General features: G+C 49.0%; 1 protein-coding gene and 1 long non-coding RNA gene across 4 annotated transcripts in view; one reads left to right on the plus strand and one right to left on the minus strand.

Annotated features, from left to right (window-relative positions):
* ZHX2 (zinc fingers and homeoboxes 2) overlaps positions 1 to 21625 on the plus strand; it is a 162068-nt gene that overhangs the window by 26773 nt on the left and 113670 nt on the right. The gene's annotated exons all lie outside the window — the stretch shown is intronic.
* LOC112662001 (uncharacterized) lies at positions 1845 to 6309 on the minus strand. Its single transcript, XR_004803392.2, has 2 exons — positions 6248 to 6309; positions 1845 to 5022 (listed from the first exon to the last, which is right to left on the minus strand). It is a non-coding gene; the product is annotated as an uncharacterized LOC112662001 (long non-coding RNA).

Raw genomic sequence — 21625 nt, forward strand, 5'->3', positions numbered from 1 at the left:
GATTCAGAGATAAATCATGGAGTTCTTGACACTGTGCTTTGTTGCCAGATCTTCCATGTGGACCACCAAATTTCCTTCCCAGTAAGGGGTTTGGCATGGAAAAGCTGTTAAACACGCATGTCGCTAAATACTGGATGAGGGGCACCTGGGAGGCTCAGCTGGTTAGGTGTCCAACTCTTGATTTCAGCTGGGTCATGATCTCAGCACCGTAAGATCAAGCCCCACGTCGGGCTCCATGCTCAGTGGGGTGTCTGCTTGAGATTCTCTCTCTTTCCTCTCCCCGTGTCCCTTCCCCCATCAAATAAACATATAAATCTTTTTTAAAAAGAAGAAACAACACTGGATGCAGGAAAGTCCGTTGCCTGTAATATGACCATTGTAGCCATTCTAGTAAATTCTGACATGTGCTGATTGCTTCCTATGTACCTGGTCCTATTATGCACTTTTGACATATATTCATTCATTTATTCCTCACCATCCACCTAAGGGATAAGTACTGGCCCTCATGTTACAGTTGAGGAACTGAGGCACAGAAAGATAAATTGCCCAAGGTCACACCACAAGTGAAAAACTGAGCTAGACTTTAAGTTCAGGCCTTGTGGCTTCAGAGTCTGTGCTCTTAGCCCCTCTGCTCACACAGACGGACCAGACCCAAAAGAGGTTACACCAGCTGCAGGATTCGGGTCCCCAAAAGCACGTGTCCATTTCCTGTGGGCAGCTGGGGGGGTGAATGAGAGCCACCTTTCACTGTCCCGCATCCTTACCTGGAAGATGCTCCTTTCTCGAAGCTTCCCATCAGACACAGGGAGGGACTTTCAGAGCTTAATTGACGAGATGACTTTCAAACACCTGCCTATGAAAGAAGTCCCGAGTAGATCCAATCTCTTATCCCCTCTGTCGCTGAAATCATGATTGTCTGTGCTTGGAGTTATTTTAGGAGAGAAAGAAGCCATCCCCATGGTTTGAAAACAGGTCTCAGTATATGCTGATCTGTTCATCATAATGATGATGAGCATTTATGTGGTGCTCACACTTTCCAACAGGCTGTCACACTTAGTCATTATATCATTCGGTCTCATGAGGGTTCTGGATTGTCACCATTTTATAGATAAGGAAGCTAAGATGAATTGGGGAAGGTTACATGATTTGCTTAGTCACGCTAGTGATAAGTGAAGAGAGACTTATACCCAAGTCCATATCCAAAGTTCGAGCTACCACTCTATGCTGGCTGAAGAGCCACACTCAATTTATACACTATATTTATAGCCACTAAGACCGCAGGTTTCCCCGCTATCCGGGAGCAGAGCGTTCCTATGAAACCTCTCATAAGCAGGCTGAAATGGCATAAAGCAAAGAAGCAATTACCATTAACTTATATGGGAATTTTTTTAGCACTCCCAGAACCCCAAAATAAACTCTCTCAGGCTTTTCTGATACCTTAGGACACATCTTGCTAATGGATGCACAGAATAAGTCAACATAAAGCACAGATGCTCACAGACACATGTCAGAGCTCTGGTGGCTTGATGCCCTTGATGCCAAGGGGCTGAGTGTAGGTCCCGGGGAAGGAGCTGATGGGGGAGGGTTCCCTCTCCCTCCTCGGGGTCCAGCTGCCTCTATAACCACTGCTGCAAAACCAGTATGGGATGCTGTCTTCACTTTTTGTCTTTTATCCATAAAAGCAAAAGTCCTCTTTGGATTTTTTTTCCATTAGTGAAATCAGGTACTAACGCAGGTCTGAAGTAAAAGTGAAGTGGCATAACACAAACTTCCACAAAGGGGCTACCTGTATATTCTTGAATCATGTGAGCCCCTCAACCCATTTTTTTTTTTTCTGAAAAAAAAAAAAAAAAAAAAGCATAAAGAGCCATGGCAAATTCCAGGGGGGGTATTTACTTAAAGTCAAAAGATATTGGAGAAACTAATTTCTAGGATTGGGTCTCCACTAAAAAAGATAGTTTCCCCCCCCAGGATCTGGCTGGCTGTTTGTTTTTACTAAATTAGGTTGCCAATGGATTGACACCCATTGGCCATGTTCAGGAGTTTGTGTTGATATTACTGTTGTGAAAAAGCACATATTGGTCCCCACCATCTATATGCCTGCGACTCATTTTTTTTTTCTCTCTTCCATTTCGTGCAACTTTTGCTTACAGACTACTTGGCATAATTGACACATTGGCTCAGGCCTCCAAGATTGCCAACTTGGAGCCTTGGATCAGTTAAATCAGTTATGACAGATGTGATTATTTACAAGAAAATAGAAGTCACTATAATTAGACCTTCTAAGGAGTACATTTGGGTGGAGAATAAGAAAGCACAAGTCTAATCTGGCATGATGTGTTTGGATTTCAGCTCTGAGCAGGTTCTTTTCTGCTCTGTGAAAGAAGGTGTTGGGGTGTCTCACACCCTCCGCAGACGCTGCCATTTATCAATTCTCATGACAGAGCTATTGATAGATGGAAAGGCGAGGTGGTAGAGTGAGCATTAGATTTGGCACCAGAAGTGGTTTCGGTTCTCAGCTCAGCCACTTGTCCTTACATCAATATCTTTTTTTTTTTTCAGTCATACAATGGAGATAAAAAAAAAAAGAAGCAGCAGCAGCTCTATCTCATCATAGTGTTGAGAAAATTAAAAGTGATAAAGACAGGTGTCTAGCATTGAGCCTGATATAAGGCGCCATGCACAAAGTTCCTACCCCCCTTGAGCATAACCCTCAATCTCCTTGAGCCTCACCTTTTTCATTGGAAAATATAAGTGAGAACCAGCTCCTACAATGGATGTGAGAGTTGAAGGAAATGAAGTATATGAAAGGGGCGTTATAACCTTTTGTTGCTATTTCATGCTTCCATCTTCCTATTATTATTATTTTTAAATCCATAATAGTTTCAATTTATTGCATGCATCATGGGCCAAGCACTATAGTAAGCGGGGTCGGCTTCTTTGTTAGGTACAGAGGCATAGTGCCTAGCGCTCACAATACTTTTAGGGCCCCAGAAAAAGTTTAATTTCCCTGAAAATCAAAAGGAAAAAATGAATATAATAATAATATAAAACCAAATATAAAAATAATAAACATAATGATTTATCTGGCCTGGATTATAGTCATCTTCATACCAGTGTAATATCAAAACCTTTTTTTTGTTTTTATTTTTAAATTTTATTATTTTTTTCAATGCCAGAAGGGATCCACAAAGGCAAAATGTCTACGGCTCACAAAAGTCATAGTGCACCAGTTGGTTGTAGGATCTTTACAAATGTTAGCCCATTCTCAGGAAGGCTTTTTTAAAATTCTCACTTCGCAGATGAGGAAATTGAAGCTGCAAGAGGTTAAGAAACTTACCCAAAGCCACATGGCCAGTAAGAGGCTGCATTAGTCAGGTTGGGCTAACAGCTATAACCACCCCCAAATTTTAATCACTTAACACTTTTGGAGTTTATTGCCTGCAAACACAACTCAGTGTATGTGTCTGGCAGACAGTCGTCCATGCAGTGATTCAGGGACCCAGGCTCCCTCCCTCTGCGGCTCCGGATCCCCATTTGGTTGGCAGAGAAAGAACCGCCAAATGGGAGGGGTTGGGGGGGAGCCAGGGCTGGAATTGGGCCACGTCAATTCTGCTTGCATTCCATTGGCTGGCGCCTGGTCACGTGGCCACTCCCAACTGCACGGGAGCCTGGGAAATGGAGTCCAGCCGCACGCCTGGCAGGAAAAGCTTATGGGTACTGGGGAGCACTCTCAGTCCTGGACACAGTGACAGTGTTGGATGCCAGCCCACGTCTTTTGTACACAAAGTCCATGCTCTTTCCACTCTATATAGCTGATTCTTGTCACGAAGCTCCTTTATAGGCCCTTTGCTCCAGCCAGACTTCCCCACTTGCTGTGCCCAGCACCAGACCTTGGCCTGCGCAGCCCCTGTTGCTGTGGTAGGTGCTGGAAGAGAAGCAGATGAGGAAGGAGCCCCTCTTACCCTGGAATCGCGCTCAGACTGGCTGGAGAAGGCTGCTGCCTGGTGCTACATTCTCTGCATCTCCCAGGCCTGAGCCCACTGGGTGCTTCTGGGCATGCACTAAAGCCAGGGCATCCCTCCCTGTGAGCAGAGGAGGGTTTCGGAGAGCAGGAGAAAAGAGGTTTGAGCCAGTGTCTTGGCTCGACCATGAGCCATGGGCAAGGCATCAGCAGGAAGGGGGTGGTACCAGGTGATCTTACGGTACTCAGCAGTCACAGTCCTGGTACTGCTGGTTATTGGCCAAAAGTGAATCGTGCGGCCTGCCCTTAATCGGTTCATGTGTGTTATCCTAAAGGACAAAACTCCCGGAACCGCTGGAGCCAGCTGGAGGCCAGATGCCCTGTGGATGTTTCTGTAACTGTTGGGCTAGCCCAGTGACCCTGGCAATGTTCCAACAGCACTGGTGTTGGTGGGCACCCAGGTCCTGCAGGACCAGACCAACACCATCTGTTCGGAGACCCCTGGGTGGAATCAGTATAACTCCCTCCTCGGGAAGGCCTCAGCGGTCCCTACCTGTTCATAACTCAAGGCACTTGTTGCCATTCCACCTTCAGGTCCTGCATCGTCTCCTAACACTTGGCAGTTGGCACACAGCTCTCCTCCCGTTCCCTGTTGGTCTCTCACGCAGGCGCAAAACCCTGCTTAAAAATGTGTCTTGCAAGGAGACTTGGCATCCAGGACGCGCCCCGGGAAGAATTTGTTTTTGTTTTAATGCTGAGGACGTTTGCATGAAAACAGGATCTTTGTTGCTTAGGAATTGATCAACTCCTGCTGCTGCTTCTCTCTGCTGAAGTGCCAGCCCCATATTTGTCACAGGCAAGCAAGTAACAGTAGGGACAGCTGGGACGTCCACAGATAGAGGGTGCTGGCCGTACAGGGAGGGCTACAGAGGCCCCGGAGTCCAAAGAGAATCCAGAATCCATCCTAGGCTGAAAAGAACTCACAGGTGATAGATGCCCTTGTCTAAAGAACTGCCTCCTGAGTGAAGATTTTCCATGGATCTGGTTTGTTCTAGATGCTCAGGGGAGAAGAGAAGGGGCAATACATTTAAGACGTGGCCTCCGCCTGCAAGCTAAAATGTGACAGATGCAGGTGCAAGTGACAGGACCCAGTACATAGAGCAGAGAGATGTGAAGTGAGGAGCTGGACAGACCGGGGGTGTGCTCCTTACCCACGGGGTAAGCGTGGGCATGCCACTTAACGTCTCTGCACCCCAGTCTCCTCACCTGCAAAATAACACTCACCTCTTGGGGTTATCATGAGGATTAAATGAGATGCTATACGTTGACTGGTTGGCATAGTAAGCACTCCATAAAGCCAAACGATTGTTATTAATATTAAAAATAACAATTCATAATAATACCAGATGCTCTCCGTCCTAAGGAAGAAATATCCAGATGGCCACAGAAGGCTATTTAGAGAAAGGACTTGAACTTGATTTGACACAGCTGTGTCCACTACAGACAATTCTTGAGGAGGTTTTGGAAACACCGTCCGAGAAATGGAAGTAAAGTGGCCCACGTGAACGTGGAGGGGGGTTTCCAGGCCTCCAGGGCCTCCTCCCCCACCCCGCCCCCGCCGGCCCCCACCCATGTGTGGCCCCAGCCTGGCCTGACAGGCATCAGCGCAGAAGGACGGGGATGAGAGAGGCCTGGGGTGACAACTCAACCGGTCAGGCCCTTCCTCTGGCCTCAGGGCTCGGCTTCCAGAGGGGGGTGGGCCGTTTATGTCCAAATGCCCACGAGAGGCTGGCCACCTTTCTCCTCCTGTGTCCGTGCCATATGCTCATCACAGCTGAGAGCCTGCAGAAAATATCTGCTTGCCAGGGCCGCGCTCCCTTGCCTTGCCTTGGCTTGCCCACCGCGCTGGGCTTCCCCTCCCATCTGCCCATCCGAGGGCGTCCATAAATCCAGCTTTCGGAGCCCTCAGGGGCTGGCAAGGCTGCCACGGACCTCAGTCACATCCCGATGGAAACAATGGAAAACCACTTGGCAAAAAGAAGGGGTGACCTAATGTTTCGTAGCAAGAATACATTTTTTCCTCGCCATTCTTATTCAAGCCCCGGGGGGGGGGGGGGGGCAGGGGGGGGTGCGGCTGCTCTCCAGCTCCATGAGGCTGCACCTCGGGGTTCCTCCTTCCTCCCCCCCTGCTCTGACCAGCCCCCCAGGGGAAGCAGCGGGAGGCCAGGCTGCCCGGCTGTCTGTGGCCCCACGCAGGCCCCGGAGGGGCAGACTGGGCCTTACCTTCCCGACTGCTCAGGCGGCCCTGGTCCCCTCGGAGGCGAGGCTGTGGCCGCAGGGGCCTGCGGGAGGCCCATATATGGAGCCCGGGGAATGTGGCCTCTGGCAGGCCGCCTGGAAAAACTGGCGGTGTTCTGAGGGCCAACTCCGCCGAATTATAAATAGCACCCCCTCCCTCCCCTTCCAGCTTGCTGGGTCTGCCACGGAGGGCTCACCGGTTTAAGTTAGAGAGGACTGAGAGGGACAAGGGGGCAGGGAGCGGGCGGGAGGGGGACAGGCCGGGGCCTGCTGTGGTTTCAGCTGCTGGCCTGAGAGTGACAGAGACCTGTCACCAGACCACAGGGCTGAGAGTGGGCCACATCTGGAGTAGCGGAGTGACCGCTGATTTAATGCATTTTTATAAGCCGAATGAATATTGAGGGGAAACGAGGAGAACCTCTAAGGAGATGGTTTTAGAGTCTTTAATCATCATCATCATCATCATCATCATCATCATCAGTTGCCTCAGAATTTGAAAGCTTTCTCTCTGGTCCCAAAGGTCAACTCTTGTGGCCTCTGAATCAAAACCTAAGAACAGGGCAGCCCTGGTGGCTCAGTGGTGCAATCACTTCAGCCCAGGGTGCAATCCTGGAGACCTGGGATCGAGTCCCACGTCGGGCTCCCTGGATGGAGCCTGCTTCTCCCTCTGCCGGTGTCTCTGCCTCTCTCTCTCTCTGTGTGTCTCTCATGAATAAATAAATAAAATATTAAAAAAAAAAAAAAAAACCTAAGAACAGCCTGTCCCATAGAAGCCTATCCCTGGAGGCTTTTCCTGGATGGCTTCTCAGTGGGTTTTTGTGTGTCCCTGACTAGAGGGAGCAGGAGCACTCATACTTCCCCACAAATGTCCGTATGTTTTGCTCACCACTTGGAGGGTGATGAATTTAGAAGGTGTTAGAAAATAAAGAAATGGAGTGTACGGCTCTGGCTATGGAAAGCCGCCCCAGCAATTTACACTTGGGTAAGAGGGATTGGTAGATGTTCCATCAAGTTCTGGATTCTGGAGAGGGATGAGCTGCTACTGCAGGGACCCGGAGTCCCCACTCGTGCCCTTGGCTTTGGCTGTACTGGGTGCTCCCGGGGACACATGGCCAGGTCTCCTGATTTGCTGCCCAGCCCTCCATGGTCGGGGACGGCTGGGTGGCTCAGCGGTTGAGCATCTGCCTTCGGCTCAGAGCGTGATCCCAGGGTCCTGCAGGGAGCTTGCTTCTCCCTCTGCCTGTGTCTCTGCCTCTCTCCGTGTGTCTCTCATGAATAAATAAATAAAATCTTAAAAAAAAAAAAGAAAAAGAACTCCACGGTCAGAGAGCGCTACTGTGCATGATGGGTCACAGGCACCCAGGATGTGTTGAGGGTCAGCACACCTTCCATGGGTGTCGGGGCCTCCTCTGAGAGATGGCAGGCAGAGCTGGAACCAGAGGTCACTTATGTCCTTTGTTCCAGCACTTGGGGCCTTTGCGTCCATATCAAAGATTTAGAAGTGGGCTTACTGATTGCTTTCTCCTATCCTACCTTTATAATCCGCATCCCGTGCTTGTTCTGGAGCTGCGTGTGCAGTCAAACATATTAAAAGCAAAAGTAAAGAGGAACGGACAAACTTTTGTATCTTTTGGACGCTTCTCAACAGAAGATCTGCGGACCGCACAGGATTGGGGCAACCAGTGGACATGAGGTGTGAGTGGGTGGACATTGGAACTTGCCCTAGTGTTAGATTTGGAGAGCTTGTCTCAGGGAGTGGTTTGAAAGCTGTGCTTCAGGAGCCCTAGTGGGGGAGGTGTCTCAGAGGCCGTGGGACCCTTGCTTCCATTTCACACAAAGCAGCTCCACTGTGAACCTGTTTTAGGTATTAGAGGGCATCATTTGAAAAGGATGTCTGGGTCTTAAAAAGTTTGGAAGCCAGTATTGTGGCTCAAGCTATCATTTTAGTGCTGAGTAAATGAAAGGGAGGGACAGGGTTTCTCCCAAGGTCACAGCCCAAGGTCAGGACCTCTGCTCGGCCAGCTGCTGTGTGATCATGACTCGCCTTAGGAAAGGAAATCCCAAAGGATTGGGACAGGGAGGGACCATAGAGAGCATCTTAGCAATTCCCTTCCTTTGGTAACTGAGGCCCAGGGAGGGGATGGAATTTGTTCAAGGGACAGTGAGTGGCAGACCTGGGATTTGACGCCACTGCAGGTGCTCATAAAAGAGGCATAATGTGCCATAAGAACCCCAAATGGTGGTGTTTGATCCGATCAAGACAGCTTCCCAGAGGAAGTGACACTGAGCTGCGATGAAAAAGATGACAGATGACAAGAAGGTGGTCATCTGAGAGAAAGCATCCGAGCAGAGGACCCACACGGGTGCTCAGTCAGGCGCTCCCCACTGCTCCTGGGAAGCAGAGGCTCGGAAAGGTGGCAGCCCTCCTGGAAAGACCTCCAATCTGTTTGTGTTGACCTCTTGCCTAGGGAATGAGGAAGGTGAGTGGCATTACCACCTGCCAGGTGAGGCCCCGTTCTGCAGGCTCTCGGAGCGGTCCTCTGGCCGACCTGGAGCCCAGCTCATCATGAACGGAGCTGCTCCCGAGAGAGGCCTTTATCTGCTGAAACCCGGGCAGGATGGCATGCTGGAAGGCTTTGCTGCAGCAGGACTTGAATACATAATGTGCCTCATCTGATTTGAGCTGTGAGAAAGTCCAGACAGCCTTCTCTCGACAGGAAAGGACACTGCAGGGACGGTGGAGTTTGTCCGCAGTGAAACTCCCTATGGCCTCTAGGAGAGAATATTAGTCTTTTTGTCAGGATGTGCACCTGGCATGAGTATAGGCCAGGTCTTGTTTCTGGTCTTAGGGGTGGGGGTGGGGGCTACTATTCATTCCTTTATCAGAACTGAAGGGGGACTCAGGTAAAGATCCCCAGAAATGTGGACACTGATCATTGTCACCCAGATACATTTTAAAAATAAATACATGTTCTTTGCAGCATAACATCCTAGAAAAAGGATTCCTGTTCTTATATTCTGTTCTCTGGGGAAAACTAGCATGTGCTCATGACATCTAGTCTAATCATGGGCTTACTATATTCTCAAGCTTCATGAATCCCACAGAACCGAGGGTGAATCCAGGACAGCCTAAGAGAGTACACAGGCCTTTAGTAACTCGGAAACCGAGCAGAGGCCTCCCAGTCACTCCCACTTTCCCCCATTTTTTTTTTTAAGCACCATGCTCAACTTGGGGCTTGAACTCATGAGCCCATGACCCTGAGATCAAAAGTCACATGCTCTACCAACTGAGCCAGCCAGGCGTCCCCGCCCCTATATTCCGACATACATTGGGAGGGGGCACTTCTATACAAAATGTCTTACTTTGCAGTCATGAGATTCATAGTCTCCATCCTGACAAGCTAGCCTCAGTCTTGTGAGAATGTGCAGATGCCACCTTCATGTTTCAACTCTCTATATGCCGGTATTTCTGAAAGTGTGTTCCGAGGACCAGGAGTCCTGCACGCTGCTCTATGACAAAAGTGTTCCATTGTCATGTTGGTTTGGGAAACACTGCCTAGTGATTAATTCTCTTCTGCTGCTCACGTATCAACACCAGATTTCCTCCCAGATCACCATTACCACCACCACCACCACCTCTCCCATACCTGCTCTGGTCCTCAAGGTCCTAGTATATCCTGATTTTATATTTATCTGTTGAGTTTAGTACTGTCTGTCTCCCCCACACTAACAGTGCTCCATACACCAGGGACCTTGCCTGTTTTGTTTAGTACTGTATCCCTTGTGTTTAGAGCACTGCCTGGTTCAATAAAATAACGTGTCCTTGGACAATGAACACATGAACCAATTAATATAGTCAAACCCTCAGGACTCCTCCATATAGGATTCTGTTTAATTTTATTTAACTCAATATTTTTCATACTTCTCTAGCCTTTGCTTTAAATGCCCAGCTCATCTCATCCCGTGGGCCCAGGTCAAATTTGACCCTGGGAGGCCAGCCCTGACCACCCTGCTGAGAGTGGCCAGCCTCCCTGTTCCACACTATCTTATCACCAGATTCATTTTCATCATGGTATAATGGCCAGTGGAAAATGGCTTGTTCCTTGGTTCAGTGTGTCGGCTCCTTCCTCCTCTCTGAGCTCTCCGAGGGCAGGGACGTCATCTATCCTGCTCACCACTGACTCCCCAGAGCTCAGAACAGTGCCTGGTAAGTCTTGGGTAATGGTTTGCTGCCCTCTTTTTTGACTAACCCTTCCCCACAGCCCATGGAACTTAAATCCCACCAAACATGCTTTGGGACAGGCTGTTCTCTGCCAACCCTCACTACCAGTCATTACAGTACAGTGGCTACTGCTCTCTTCCATAAAATCGCCAGGTGTCAGAACCAGAAGGGGCATCAGGGAGTGTCTACACCCGGTGCTCTGGGTTGGTTTTGTGTTTATTTTAAAGTAAGCTCCAAGCCCAATATGGGGCTTGAGTTCATAACCCTGAGATCAAGAGTTGCATGCTCAACTGACGGAGCCAGCCATCCCTCCCACCCCTGCCAGTGCTTTTGGGTTTTAGAGGGAGAAACAGAGGCTTTGAGAGAGCAAGTGATGCCAGTTCAGGACCAGTTCAGGACTGGTCCCCCAGGACTCCTGTGTCTTACTCGAGTTATCCTGTGTTCATCTTCTAGAGCTGCTGTAACAAACTGCCGCAAACTGGTGGAGGTTCAGAAGTCTGAAATGGGTCTCACTGGGCTAAAATGAAGGCATTGACAGGGCTATTCCTTCTGGAGGCTCTAGGGGAGAGTCTATTTCCCTGCGTTTTCCAGCTTCTAGAAGCTGCCTGTATTCCTTGCCTTATGACCCCTTCCTTCACCTTCACAGCCAGCAATTGAGTCTTTCTCAAACTGCATCGCTCTGACTCTGAGCCTCCCACTTCCCTCTCTCACTTTTTTTTTTTTTTTTAAGATTTTATTTATTCAGGAAAGACACAGAGAAAGAGAGACATAGGCAGAGGGAGAAGCCTGATGCAGGACTTGATCCCAGGACCACGGGATCATGACCTGAGCCAAAGGCAGAGGCTCAACCACTGAGCCACCCAGGTCCACCTCCCGGTCTCACTTCTAAGGGCTTTTGTGATTACATTGCGGCCATCCAGATAAGCCAGGATAATCTCCCCATCTCTATGTCCCTAACCTAATCACATCTGCAAAGTTCCCTTTGCCATGTAAGATAACAGATTCACAGGTCCCGGTGATTAGGGTGTGGGCATCTTTGGAGGGGATGTTGTTCTGTCTGCCACACCCCCCATCACATCATCTGCCTCTTGGGACACCCTCGGGCAAACGCACATTCTCCTCCCTTTCATGTAGCCTCACCACTTTCTGTAGCTACTGGTCACATCATTTGATAGTCGCTCAGTGTCTGGCTGCCTGGCTAGGGGTTGACTTCCTCATGGGCAGGGCAGTCCTCTCTGAACCCAACCGTGAGCACATTCCTGGCACTTAGTAAGTGCACAGGACGCGTTGGTTGCCTTGGCTGTGATGAACATACTCCAACTCCCTGCTTCCATTCAGTGAATTGGAGGGGCCTCCCTCACCCCAGGTTCTGATGTTCGAGCTTTGCTAAGGGGTCAGTCCTCACAGATACCATGAAAGACCCTGGCCATGGCCAGGTTTTTAGCCTCCTGGCATAGTAGAGGATGAAAAACTATGCAAACTGGTTACAGAAATTTTGGACCTGTAAAATATTTAAATCAACAAGCTAACTCTTTGGACATCCAAAATACTCTGCTATAGAATTGTGAGTTTAGGGATCCCTGGGTGGCGCAGTGGTTTGGCGCCTGCCTTTGGCCCGGGGCGCGATCCTGGAGACCCAGGATCGAATCCCACGTCGGGCTCCCGGTGCATGGAGCCTGCTTCTCCCTCTGCCTATGTCTCTGCCTCTCTCTCTCTCTTTCTGACTATCATAAATAAATAAAAATTAAAAAAAAAAAAGAATTGTGAGTTTAGCATAAGGTTTGTAGCAAATATACTTTAATCTAGGGTATCATACAGTCCCTAGTTCAGAGTGCCACACATGGTTGTGTCTCACATGGACTGCGTCAAAACTTTCCATTTATGCACTTTTGTGGATGAGAGTTCTGGTCCAAGGAGCCTTCCCATCCACACCCCCAGGCCTCCAGACCTGGTAAGAGGTTATACTTGGAACAAAGGCTTAAGGAAAAGCTTCTAGGATGCGGTTTAATATTCAGGATCAGACCTTGGGCAAATCACATTCTTCATCCTAACTATTGTGCACTGAGCTGAGTGAGGGGCTTGGAGCCCATGACTTGGAGGTTCCCTGTCCACCAACATCCTGTTACCTGGAGGGGTCTGTGATCCATGCCGCCTTCTGGTTCTAATGTAGCCATGGGGGCGGTTTGGCTGCTGGCCTGAGCCAGTAAGTGATTGCTACATGGTCCTTCCTTCCATGGACGTTCTAGCAGGTTCCTTCTGCTCTCCATGGTATTCTTAGCCCAGCAGAATGGTAGAGCACTGAACACTGGCACCCCGCAGAGATCCGGTCCTGTGTCCCTGTCTGAGGTCCCGAGAGTATAAACTGCCTTCCCAGGGGTTCAGGTTGGGACTTGAGCACCAGGCCTACCAACCGCCTACCCCCTGATATTTCTGCCATGCCAGATCAGGCTGGAAGAGGCAGGTAGGTTTCTTATCTGCTGTGAGTGCAGCAGAAAAAAGCATGGAAAGCCCTGAGTTTGAAGCCTCTTTGATGCCTTTTTAGAAAGAAAACATTCTTGATGCCAAGAATCATAACCAGTTGCAAATGATTTGTATCATTTGTATCATTTGTCTATGTGTTATGTGCTTTTCTGTATCTGTGTTCTGTTTAACAATAAACATACATTTTATTTTATTTTATTTTTTTTTTTTTAAAGATTTTATTTATTTATTTATTTATTCATGAAAGACTGAGAGATAGAGAGAGGCAGAGACACAGGCAGAGGGAGAAGCAGGCTCCATGCACCGGGAGCCCGACGTGGGATTCGATCCCGGGTCTCCAGGATCGCGCCCTGGGCCAAAGGCAGGCGCCAAACCGCTGCACCACCCAGGGATCCCTGTTTGTGACTTTTAAAATGTATGTTTAGGGATCCCTGGGTGGCGCAGCGGTTTGGCGCCTGCCTTTGGCCCAGGGCGCGATCCTGGAGACCCGGGATCGAATCCCACGTCAGGCTCCCGGTGCATGGAGCCTGCTTCTCCCTCTGCCTGTGTCTCTGCCTCTCTCTCTCTCTCTGTATCTGTCATAAATAAATAAAATATTAAAAAAAAAATAAAATAAAAAAAAATAAAAGTCACAAACAAAACTGAGTAAGTGGGGTTTCAGGTCCGCAAGGTAGCAGAGAATGCTTCCCTCCCTTTCTGAGCTCCTTCAGACTGCTCTTAACCCACTCCACCCCCCTTCCACCTCCTTCCTCCAGCCCTTCTGCCCCCCTTGGCGCCACCTCACCCCACAGCATCCATGGCTTGGGCTGCTCCATCCATCTGGTCGCTATAATGGTCCTCCGGTATTGAACGCACTGTGTACCTCTAGGTTGTCCTTGATGACACAGTGTGATATGATGATATGGAGGAAAGAGCCCGGAACCCCATGTCCAGCAGAGACCTGGATTCAAGTCTGCCCACATCCCCTGTCTTAACTGCTCTGGGCCTCAGATTCCTCACCAGCAAAATAAGGGGCCTGTTCTATGTTAGGCTTGCCAACTCAAGTGCATACAGAAGCCAGCTAGGTAAAGGGAATGAGGGAGCCAGAGGTAAGGAATAGGGAGTGGTAGCAACATTGACAAAATAGAAAGCCCATGCCCAGTCTAAAAGGGACACTTGCGGGATCCCTGGGTGGCGCAGCGGTTTGGCGCCTGCCTTTGGCCCAGGGCACGATCCTGGAGACCCGGGATCGAATCCCACATCAGGCTCCCGGTGCATGGAGCCTGCTTCTCCCTCTGCCTGTGTCTCTGCCTCTCTCTCTCTCTCTCTCTCTCTCTCTCTCTGTGACTATCATAAATAAATAAAAAATTAAAAAAAATAAAAATAAAAGGGACACTTGCCACTGAGCTCCAAATGACTATTGCCATGCAGGAACATGGACTCGGTGATACCATGTAGCCCCCTTTTAATTTTGTTCAAGGGAAGGTGGAAATCTTGATTTTTCAGAAGATGTTTCCAAAATGTTTGAAGCATCCTTTAGGTCCAAGAAAACATGCCTGAGAGCCACATCCAGCCCCCACCACCACCCCCACTGGGCAAGCCCTGGGCCACAGCTTTGGTAGACTGCCTTGCAGCTTTCCCACTCTGATACGAGGGGAGATTGCCACGTGTACCTCACCTTCTTTGTGCCTGTACGTGTGTTTCTCTCACTGCAATCAAGCCACGTACAGTCCCTGGAAGATAGTCAGTGCTCAATTACTGACAGCAATGAAGGACTAGATCCATTTGCTATACCCCTGGGTACCCTGCACACTCCAGGACTGGCACAGCGCTGGGTATACAAAGGAGAACCTAGTAGTTTCTGCTTACTAGATAAGAACTGCAAGCTTTAATGATATTATGGCATCGGTTATACAGTAGACTGATCTATAACCTCCAAGAGAGGCCCCTCTATAGTTTATGCTCCTAACGTAGTTTGTGCAAGAAAGAGAAAGGGAGTCCCGCTGGGTTAGGCCATTTGTCAAAGGGCCACTGCAGCAGCCCCCCACCCCCCACCGCACCCCACCCCCCGCCCAGCCCTGGGCCCAAATTAATTTATTCTTTCAAGCCATAAACGTCTCTCTCAGCCTCTCCTCCTTCCCTCCTTCACTGTCCCCTACTCACCAAGAGGAGATGACAGACAATTGAAGGACACATCTCACTTACCGGGGGCGGGACTTGGGCTTTGGGCCGCAAAGAAGCCCATTATGCCCCAAATCTGTGACCGTGAGGGTGATCGCACCTTGTGGCAGTTGAAGGGAGTACAAAGAAATGCTTGAACCCGGTGGCATCGGCCGGCTTTGCTTCACTGGAGGGAAAATGAGCCATTATTCTCTCCATGCCCTATTCCCACCAGCTCCCCACTTAACCCCCAAGCAAGAGAGGCCCCACTTTCTAGCAGGTTTCTCTGCTGGACACTCCAACAACATATTAGCATATTTTGCATTAAAAAGGACTTGGAAAATGAATTAAATGATTGGCATGGTGTTTCAAAAGGGTTTTCCAAACTACTAGTAATTGTGCGGTTTTAAAATTCACCATTCCTGCCTGAAATGCCCTGGGCCTGGCAGCCAACTTCATCAGGAGACATTGTACCAGGCAGGGCGTATTTTAAGGCTCATGATACCCAGTGATTGCCGGAACAGTACCTGGAGACTTGCTAAAGAGAACCTTGTCCTAGTTTTTCAGCAGAGCTGGCAGTTCATTTTCCTTCCTCACAGAGCTGAGATTTACGCCAATTCAAAAATCTCCTTTTATGAGAGGGTCCGGGTCAGTCCTGGAACAGTCTGCTGAGGCGCCAGGCAGTGTAGACGGTATCCAAATCTAGACAACAAGCTTAGAGAAGTGGAGCCTCGGGGAGCAGGCTAGGTTGGTCACTTATGGCGCTACCCTGACCACGGGGGCTCTGTGTGGGGGCACAAGTGTGGTGGAAGCTTCCAGAACGTGCTTCGGGAAACACTGCTTTGGTCCAACCTCTTCATTTTTTCAGGTGAAGGAGATGAAACCCCAGAAAGACTATTACTTGCCCAGGGTCAGAGGCCATTTTTACTCTTCCTTAAGGGTGGGATTCAGACCCCCTGACTCTTCATCCAGGTTTGTTATTTTTACAAACAACACACCTTTTACAAACTCCCTTTCCTGGGGCTGATGGATTGATCATAAAATCCGTAGAGAAGAAAAATTAATGGATGCCTGGCTGGCTCAGTCACTGGAGCATGTGACTCTTGATCTTGGGGTTGCGGGTGGGAGCCCCATGTTGGGTGTAGAGATTACTTAAAAATAATAAAATAAAATAAAATAAAATAAAATAAAATAAAATAAAATAAAATAAAATAAAATAAAATAAAATGAGAGGAAAAGAGGGGCACCTGGGTGGCTCAGGGGTTGAGTATCTGCTTTTGGCTCAGGTTGTGATCCCAGGGTCCTGGGCTCAAGTCCTGCATTAGGCTCCCTATTGGGAGCCTGCTTCTCCCTCTGTCTCTGCCTCTGTCTCTCTCTCTGTCTCTGTATCTCTCATAAATAAATAAACAAAATCTTTAGAAAAAGAAAAAAAAAACAGAAAACGGGCGTGGGGTTGGGTAGGGTTCCTAGGGGGAGGTTAGGAAGTGTTGAGTTGGAAGAACATAGAAATGACAAGCTGTGGGATAGCCTTAGGCCTTTTAGAATAACAGTTATTAATAATATGATTAATCATGATAATGGTGCTGGTTGCTAACATCTGTGTGCTTTCTGTGTCCCGAGCCCTGTGCCAAGTGCGGTGCCTGTGTTACCTCATTTAACCCTCCCAACAGCTCTATGAGCCAATGGGTTCTAGTATATCCCCGTTTTACAGGTGAGGACACTGAGGTTCAGAGAGATCAGGCAACCAGCCCAAGGTTGTCCAGACCTGCCTGTAGCAGCAGAATCTTTTTTAAAAAAGGAGAGAATCCAGAAGCAAATGAGCAAGAAATGGTAGTATCAGGCCCCCGGCCCCGGACAGAGCTAAGAACAGAGGCAGGATGAGGGAGAAGGGAGTGGGGGGCACAGGAGAGCAGCAGGGGCCCCCAGGACGGCAGGGCGCTGGAGCAGGGGCTCTGGGGCGCCGGCTCCCGGGTCTGTGCGGGGAGCCCCTTGGACCCCAGAGCAGAGCTACACCCGGGGCTCCCGAGAGGAACGGACACGGCTTCCCGGGCTTCAGGGACGGGGGGAGGCGAGACAGAGACAGAGACAGAGAGACAGAGAGAGAGAGCCTGGAGTGTGTGTGTGTGTGTGTGTAGGGGGGAGGGGGGACCACACACACTCACAGGCGCGCGCGCACACTCATGCACATCCCCCCAGGGGTGACTCGTCAGGGAGAGTGTGTCCCCAAACGGGCTCAGCCCAGGTCAGTGTCAGGGAGAGTGTGTCCCCAAACGGGCTCAGCCCAGGTCAGTGTGTAGACAAGGGAGAGGGGCCTGAGCGGAAGGGGAGCTGGAGCCGGAGCCGGAGCCGGGATCCGAGGGGCCTGAGCGGACAGGGGCAGCCATGGCCCAAGCCTGAGTGTACCGCCGCAGCCGAACGGACTCCGGACGTGTCATCCTCTCACTCCCTTTGTCTGAGCAGAGCCCCCCGGCGCCCCCCGCCCCCCGCACGGTGGGGAGATAACCGCGTGAGGTTCCCTGCAGGCGACGGCCCAGGCGGCCCAGAGGCCTTGGGCTGCGGAGGGCCGAGGTGGGCTGCCCTGAGCGGGTGACGGGATCGTCTCATCTCCCGTGTTTTCCCCTCCTTTTCCCGGGGCTGACGGATCACATATGTGAACCTGCTCCTGGATGACTCATCGCACATTATTCTCCTTGGGAATATGAAGAGAAGTGCGGCCGGCCAGGGTCCCGTGGGCTAGCTTCTGTTTTACAGAGTATCCACAGATGGCAGATGAGAGTTCATATATCCTTCAAATTGAGGGCATTGGCCTTTAGAAAAGTCATTAAAACACTGCATTTCAGCAAATGTTAGAAAACATTTACTTACGTCTGAGCCAGTGATTGACTAGAATATTACACGACTCTTTTAATGGTGTGATAATAAGGTTGGCTGCTCGGATGGTACGTTCGGTAAAAGAAGGACTATATAGAGTTCGTGTGTAGTCGGATAACATTTTTTAGGGAATCCAGACCTGCCCAGAGTCAGGAAGGTTGATTAGCATGCCCAGAGTCACACAGCTGGTACGTGGATGAGCCAGGATTCACCCCGGAGAATCCCCTTTTAATCACAACTATACTACCCTACAGAGGGTGTCTTGTAATACGTGTCAACTCCGAATCTGCAAATCCAAAGTAATAGGATTGACTCTGCAAAGTTTGCTCTTCAACAAGGCCTATTACCTTTTACTCTCATCAAAGAGCCTCAAGAACTTATAACTGTGGTTAGAATTCCTATGCTTCTGAACCTTCACTTAACGTGCTGAGAGTCCCTTTAAAAGGATATGCATGTGTACATGTTCATATAAATTAGAAACGATAATAACAATAGGAAGACTCTCCTACCTCATTCCAGGAGCTGGGCAAGGTCTCCCTACTAGAGGTCTCTTGGGGACTTAGTCCCTCTGGGCTACTAAAGCCAAAATCCTATAGACAGGGTGGCTGGTAAACAACATAAATCTATTCTCACAGTTCTAGAGGCGGGAAGTCCAAGATCAAGGCACTGGTGGATTCAGTATCTGGTGAAAGCCCACTTCCCGGTTCATAGATGGTTGTCTTCTCGCATCCTATGTGGCAGAAGGGGTGAGAGGTCTCCCTGGGAGCTCTTTTATCAGGGCACGAATCCCATTCATAAGAGCTCCCCTCTCATGACCTAATCATGTCCCAAAGTCCTCCCCTCCCAATACCATCACATTGGGTAGCAAGATTTCACATATACATTTTAGGGGAGCATAGATTTTCAGTATTGCAGGAACTGAACATAAAAGAGTGGTTCCACCTGCCGGTGCACAGGCACGCAGGGGTGGAAACCAAACATACGAGCAAAGTCACAGGACAAGAATCACAAGGCAGTAGGTGCAGGAGTTGATGGCTCTGAATTTGCAAAGTGCCAAAAGGACACAAGATAAATGACCCCAGATGGGATCCATCTTGACAGGCTTTCTGCGTATAAAAGGTAGGTTTGGAGTGGCGTTTTGAAGGAGGGATGACATGGATGAACTGTAAAGGGAGCTGAGGATGTGGGTTTGCGGCTCCAGACAGAATCTGAACATGCCACAGGGAAGGACTTGATCACGTTCAATTTTGAGCATGACTAAACATCCAAAAGAAATGCACCTGAGCCACGGGTACCAGACCTCTCTCTGGTCAGATGGAATAAGCTCACCCTACTGCAACCCTCCCTTCCTTCCAAAATAAGAACCAGTCTAGTGAGGTCACCTGCTGGTCACCTCATTTGCATTTGGTGCCCAGAGCTGGTCAGGGTGCAATTCAGATAAATTAATTTTGCAAATCCCTAATGGGTTTAGAGGTGGAGCATGAAAGAACGAGGATTTAAGATTTTAAAAATGCATTTCAGAGATGCCGTCACATTAGAACTTCATTTCAGTCCCTTGGGGTGGCCACCAAGTAAACAGCTTAATTTCCATCCCTGCTGGAGGTACAGAATGCAGCATTCACACTTGCCAACAGATAAATGTCTCCTGTCTCTGGCGGTGCTTAATGGCTTTTAGCGGAGTTAAGGCTGGGAAGAAAGAGACTGACTTTCTCTTATTGGGTAAAATTGAAACACCAGGGAGACAATTCCTTTTCAGACAGATCCTTTCCTTCTCAGATTACTGAGCCACAGCCCAGCCAACTCCTTTTCAGCTCTTTCAGGTAAAATGGAAGACTGGGGGCCACCCAACTGAGGTGCATTCGGTGGGGGGCTCTGACCTGTGCTGGTGTTTGGGATTTGTCAGCTGAGGGATTTGCATTTCTAATAAGGGCCCTGTCCTGGTGTGCTTCAGCCCAGTGGCCGGCTGTCTCTAGCTCTCCAAGTGTTCAGTTCGCTGGGACCCAGGGAAAAGTCTTCAGCATAAATAAATAGTTGTGTGGAAGGAGAGGAAAGTGCTAGATAGTGGGGCACGGGTGGGGAAGGGAGGCGCTTCCTGATGCGAGCCTCTCCCCTAGCAAGCTGCAGAGCAGCCTCGGCGAATATTCCATGTGCATGTGTGTCCCTCACATGCCCTTTGTCCACGTAAGAGAAACATTTTTTTTAAAAGATTTTATTTTTAAGTAATCTCTGCACTCAGCGCGGGGCTCGAACTCACAACCCTGAGATCAAGAGTCACGTGCTTCACCGACCAAGCCAGGTGCCCCCAAGAAACTTATTAAATGTTGCACTCTGAGATTTTGAGATTTATCGTCACGTCTCCAAAAAGAAGTAATCAGGCCTTATCTACACAACCTATCCCAGCCTTATCTACTCAGCTGAACGTTGGGAAAAGGAAACCAGTATCCAACAAGGGGTGAAGAGTAAAATAATTCAATGGTTAAACAAATTAATGGTTACATGGGGAGTAGAAACCCATACAACACGTCTATTTAGTAGTGTGATTTTTTTTTTTTTTTAAGATTTTGTCTTTATTTACTCATGAGAGACACAGAGACTTAGGCAGAGGGAGAAGCAGGCTCCATGCAGGGAGCCCCATGCAGGACTCGATCCTGGAACTCCGGGATCACGCCCTGAGACAAAGGCAGACACTCAACCGTTCAACCACTAAGCCACCCAGGCGTCCCTGTAGTGTGATTTTTTTTTAAGTGTTAAATGTTAAATGAAAAATGCAGGATAATAATGATATATGTATACATATATATCTTTAAAAAAAAAACACTCATGTAGATGGAAATACAGCAAATGTTAACAGTGAATCCTTAGACATGGCATCAGAGACGATTATTTTTCTTCCCTCACGTCTGTATTTTCTATAATGGATTTTTTTCTTTTTTCTTTTTTTAAAGTAATAAATATTTATTGAGAAATTCTGGGATGGTGGTTCTCACCTCCCAGCCTGGAAGGAAGAGCCAGGAATCACACTGTCTCAACCCCTCTGGCCAAGACAGGGAGGGGCAAACGCATTCCCCCAAAAAATTGGTCAGACTTTGTTAACGATGGATTTTTTTTCTGGTCGTAGAAGTTAAATGATGAAGCAGGATACTATCAAATGCCCTCTTTTTTTGTTCTCCTTTTTTAATCTCCCCTTTTTTAATCAACATGAACGATGCTGTCAGGGGGACCATCCGAGTTCTCCCCAGCCGAGCCTTCGGTCACTAACAGGGCTCACCATGGTGGGAGCACAGGACAAGACCTGCACCTACTGAACCCCTCACCTGTCAGCCACTCCTCCCTTGGTTCCTCTCAGCCCTTCCTGAACCGGTTTATATTTTTAGCTGGTACAGCCTCTCCGGGCCAGCAAGTTTCATGCGTTCTCCACCCTCTGTGTGAAGTGGCGGAGGCCTGCCCGTCCGGTATCCTCAGCTGACCTCCTTCAGACTCCAAGGGGTCCTCCTCCCCGGGCTTCTGCACTTCTAGCGTTGAGCCAACAAAGTCAGCACAGCGGGGACACATGCACGAGGACCAGAGCACACGTGCACACATCATCGATTGCGTAGACCTGATGAACTTGGTGTTGAAAGAGACCTCAGAAATTGTTTAAGCCAGTGTTT

Source organism: Canis lupus, chromosome 13 (assembly GCF_003254725.2).
Source record: "Canis lupus dingo isolate Sandy chromosome 13, ASM325472v2, whole genome shotgun sequence".
Lineage (NCBI taxonomy): Eukaryota > Metazoa > Chordata > Mammalia > Carnivora > Canidae > Canis > Canis lupus.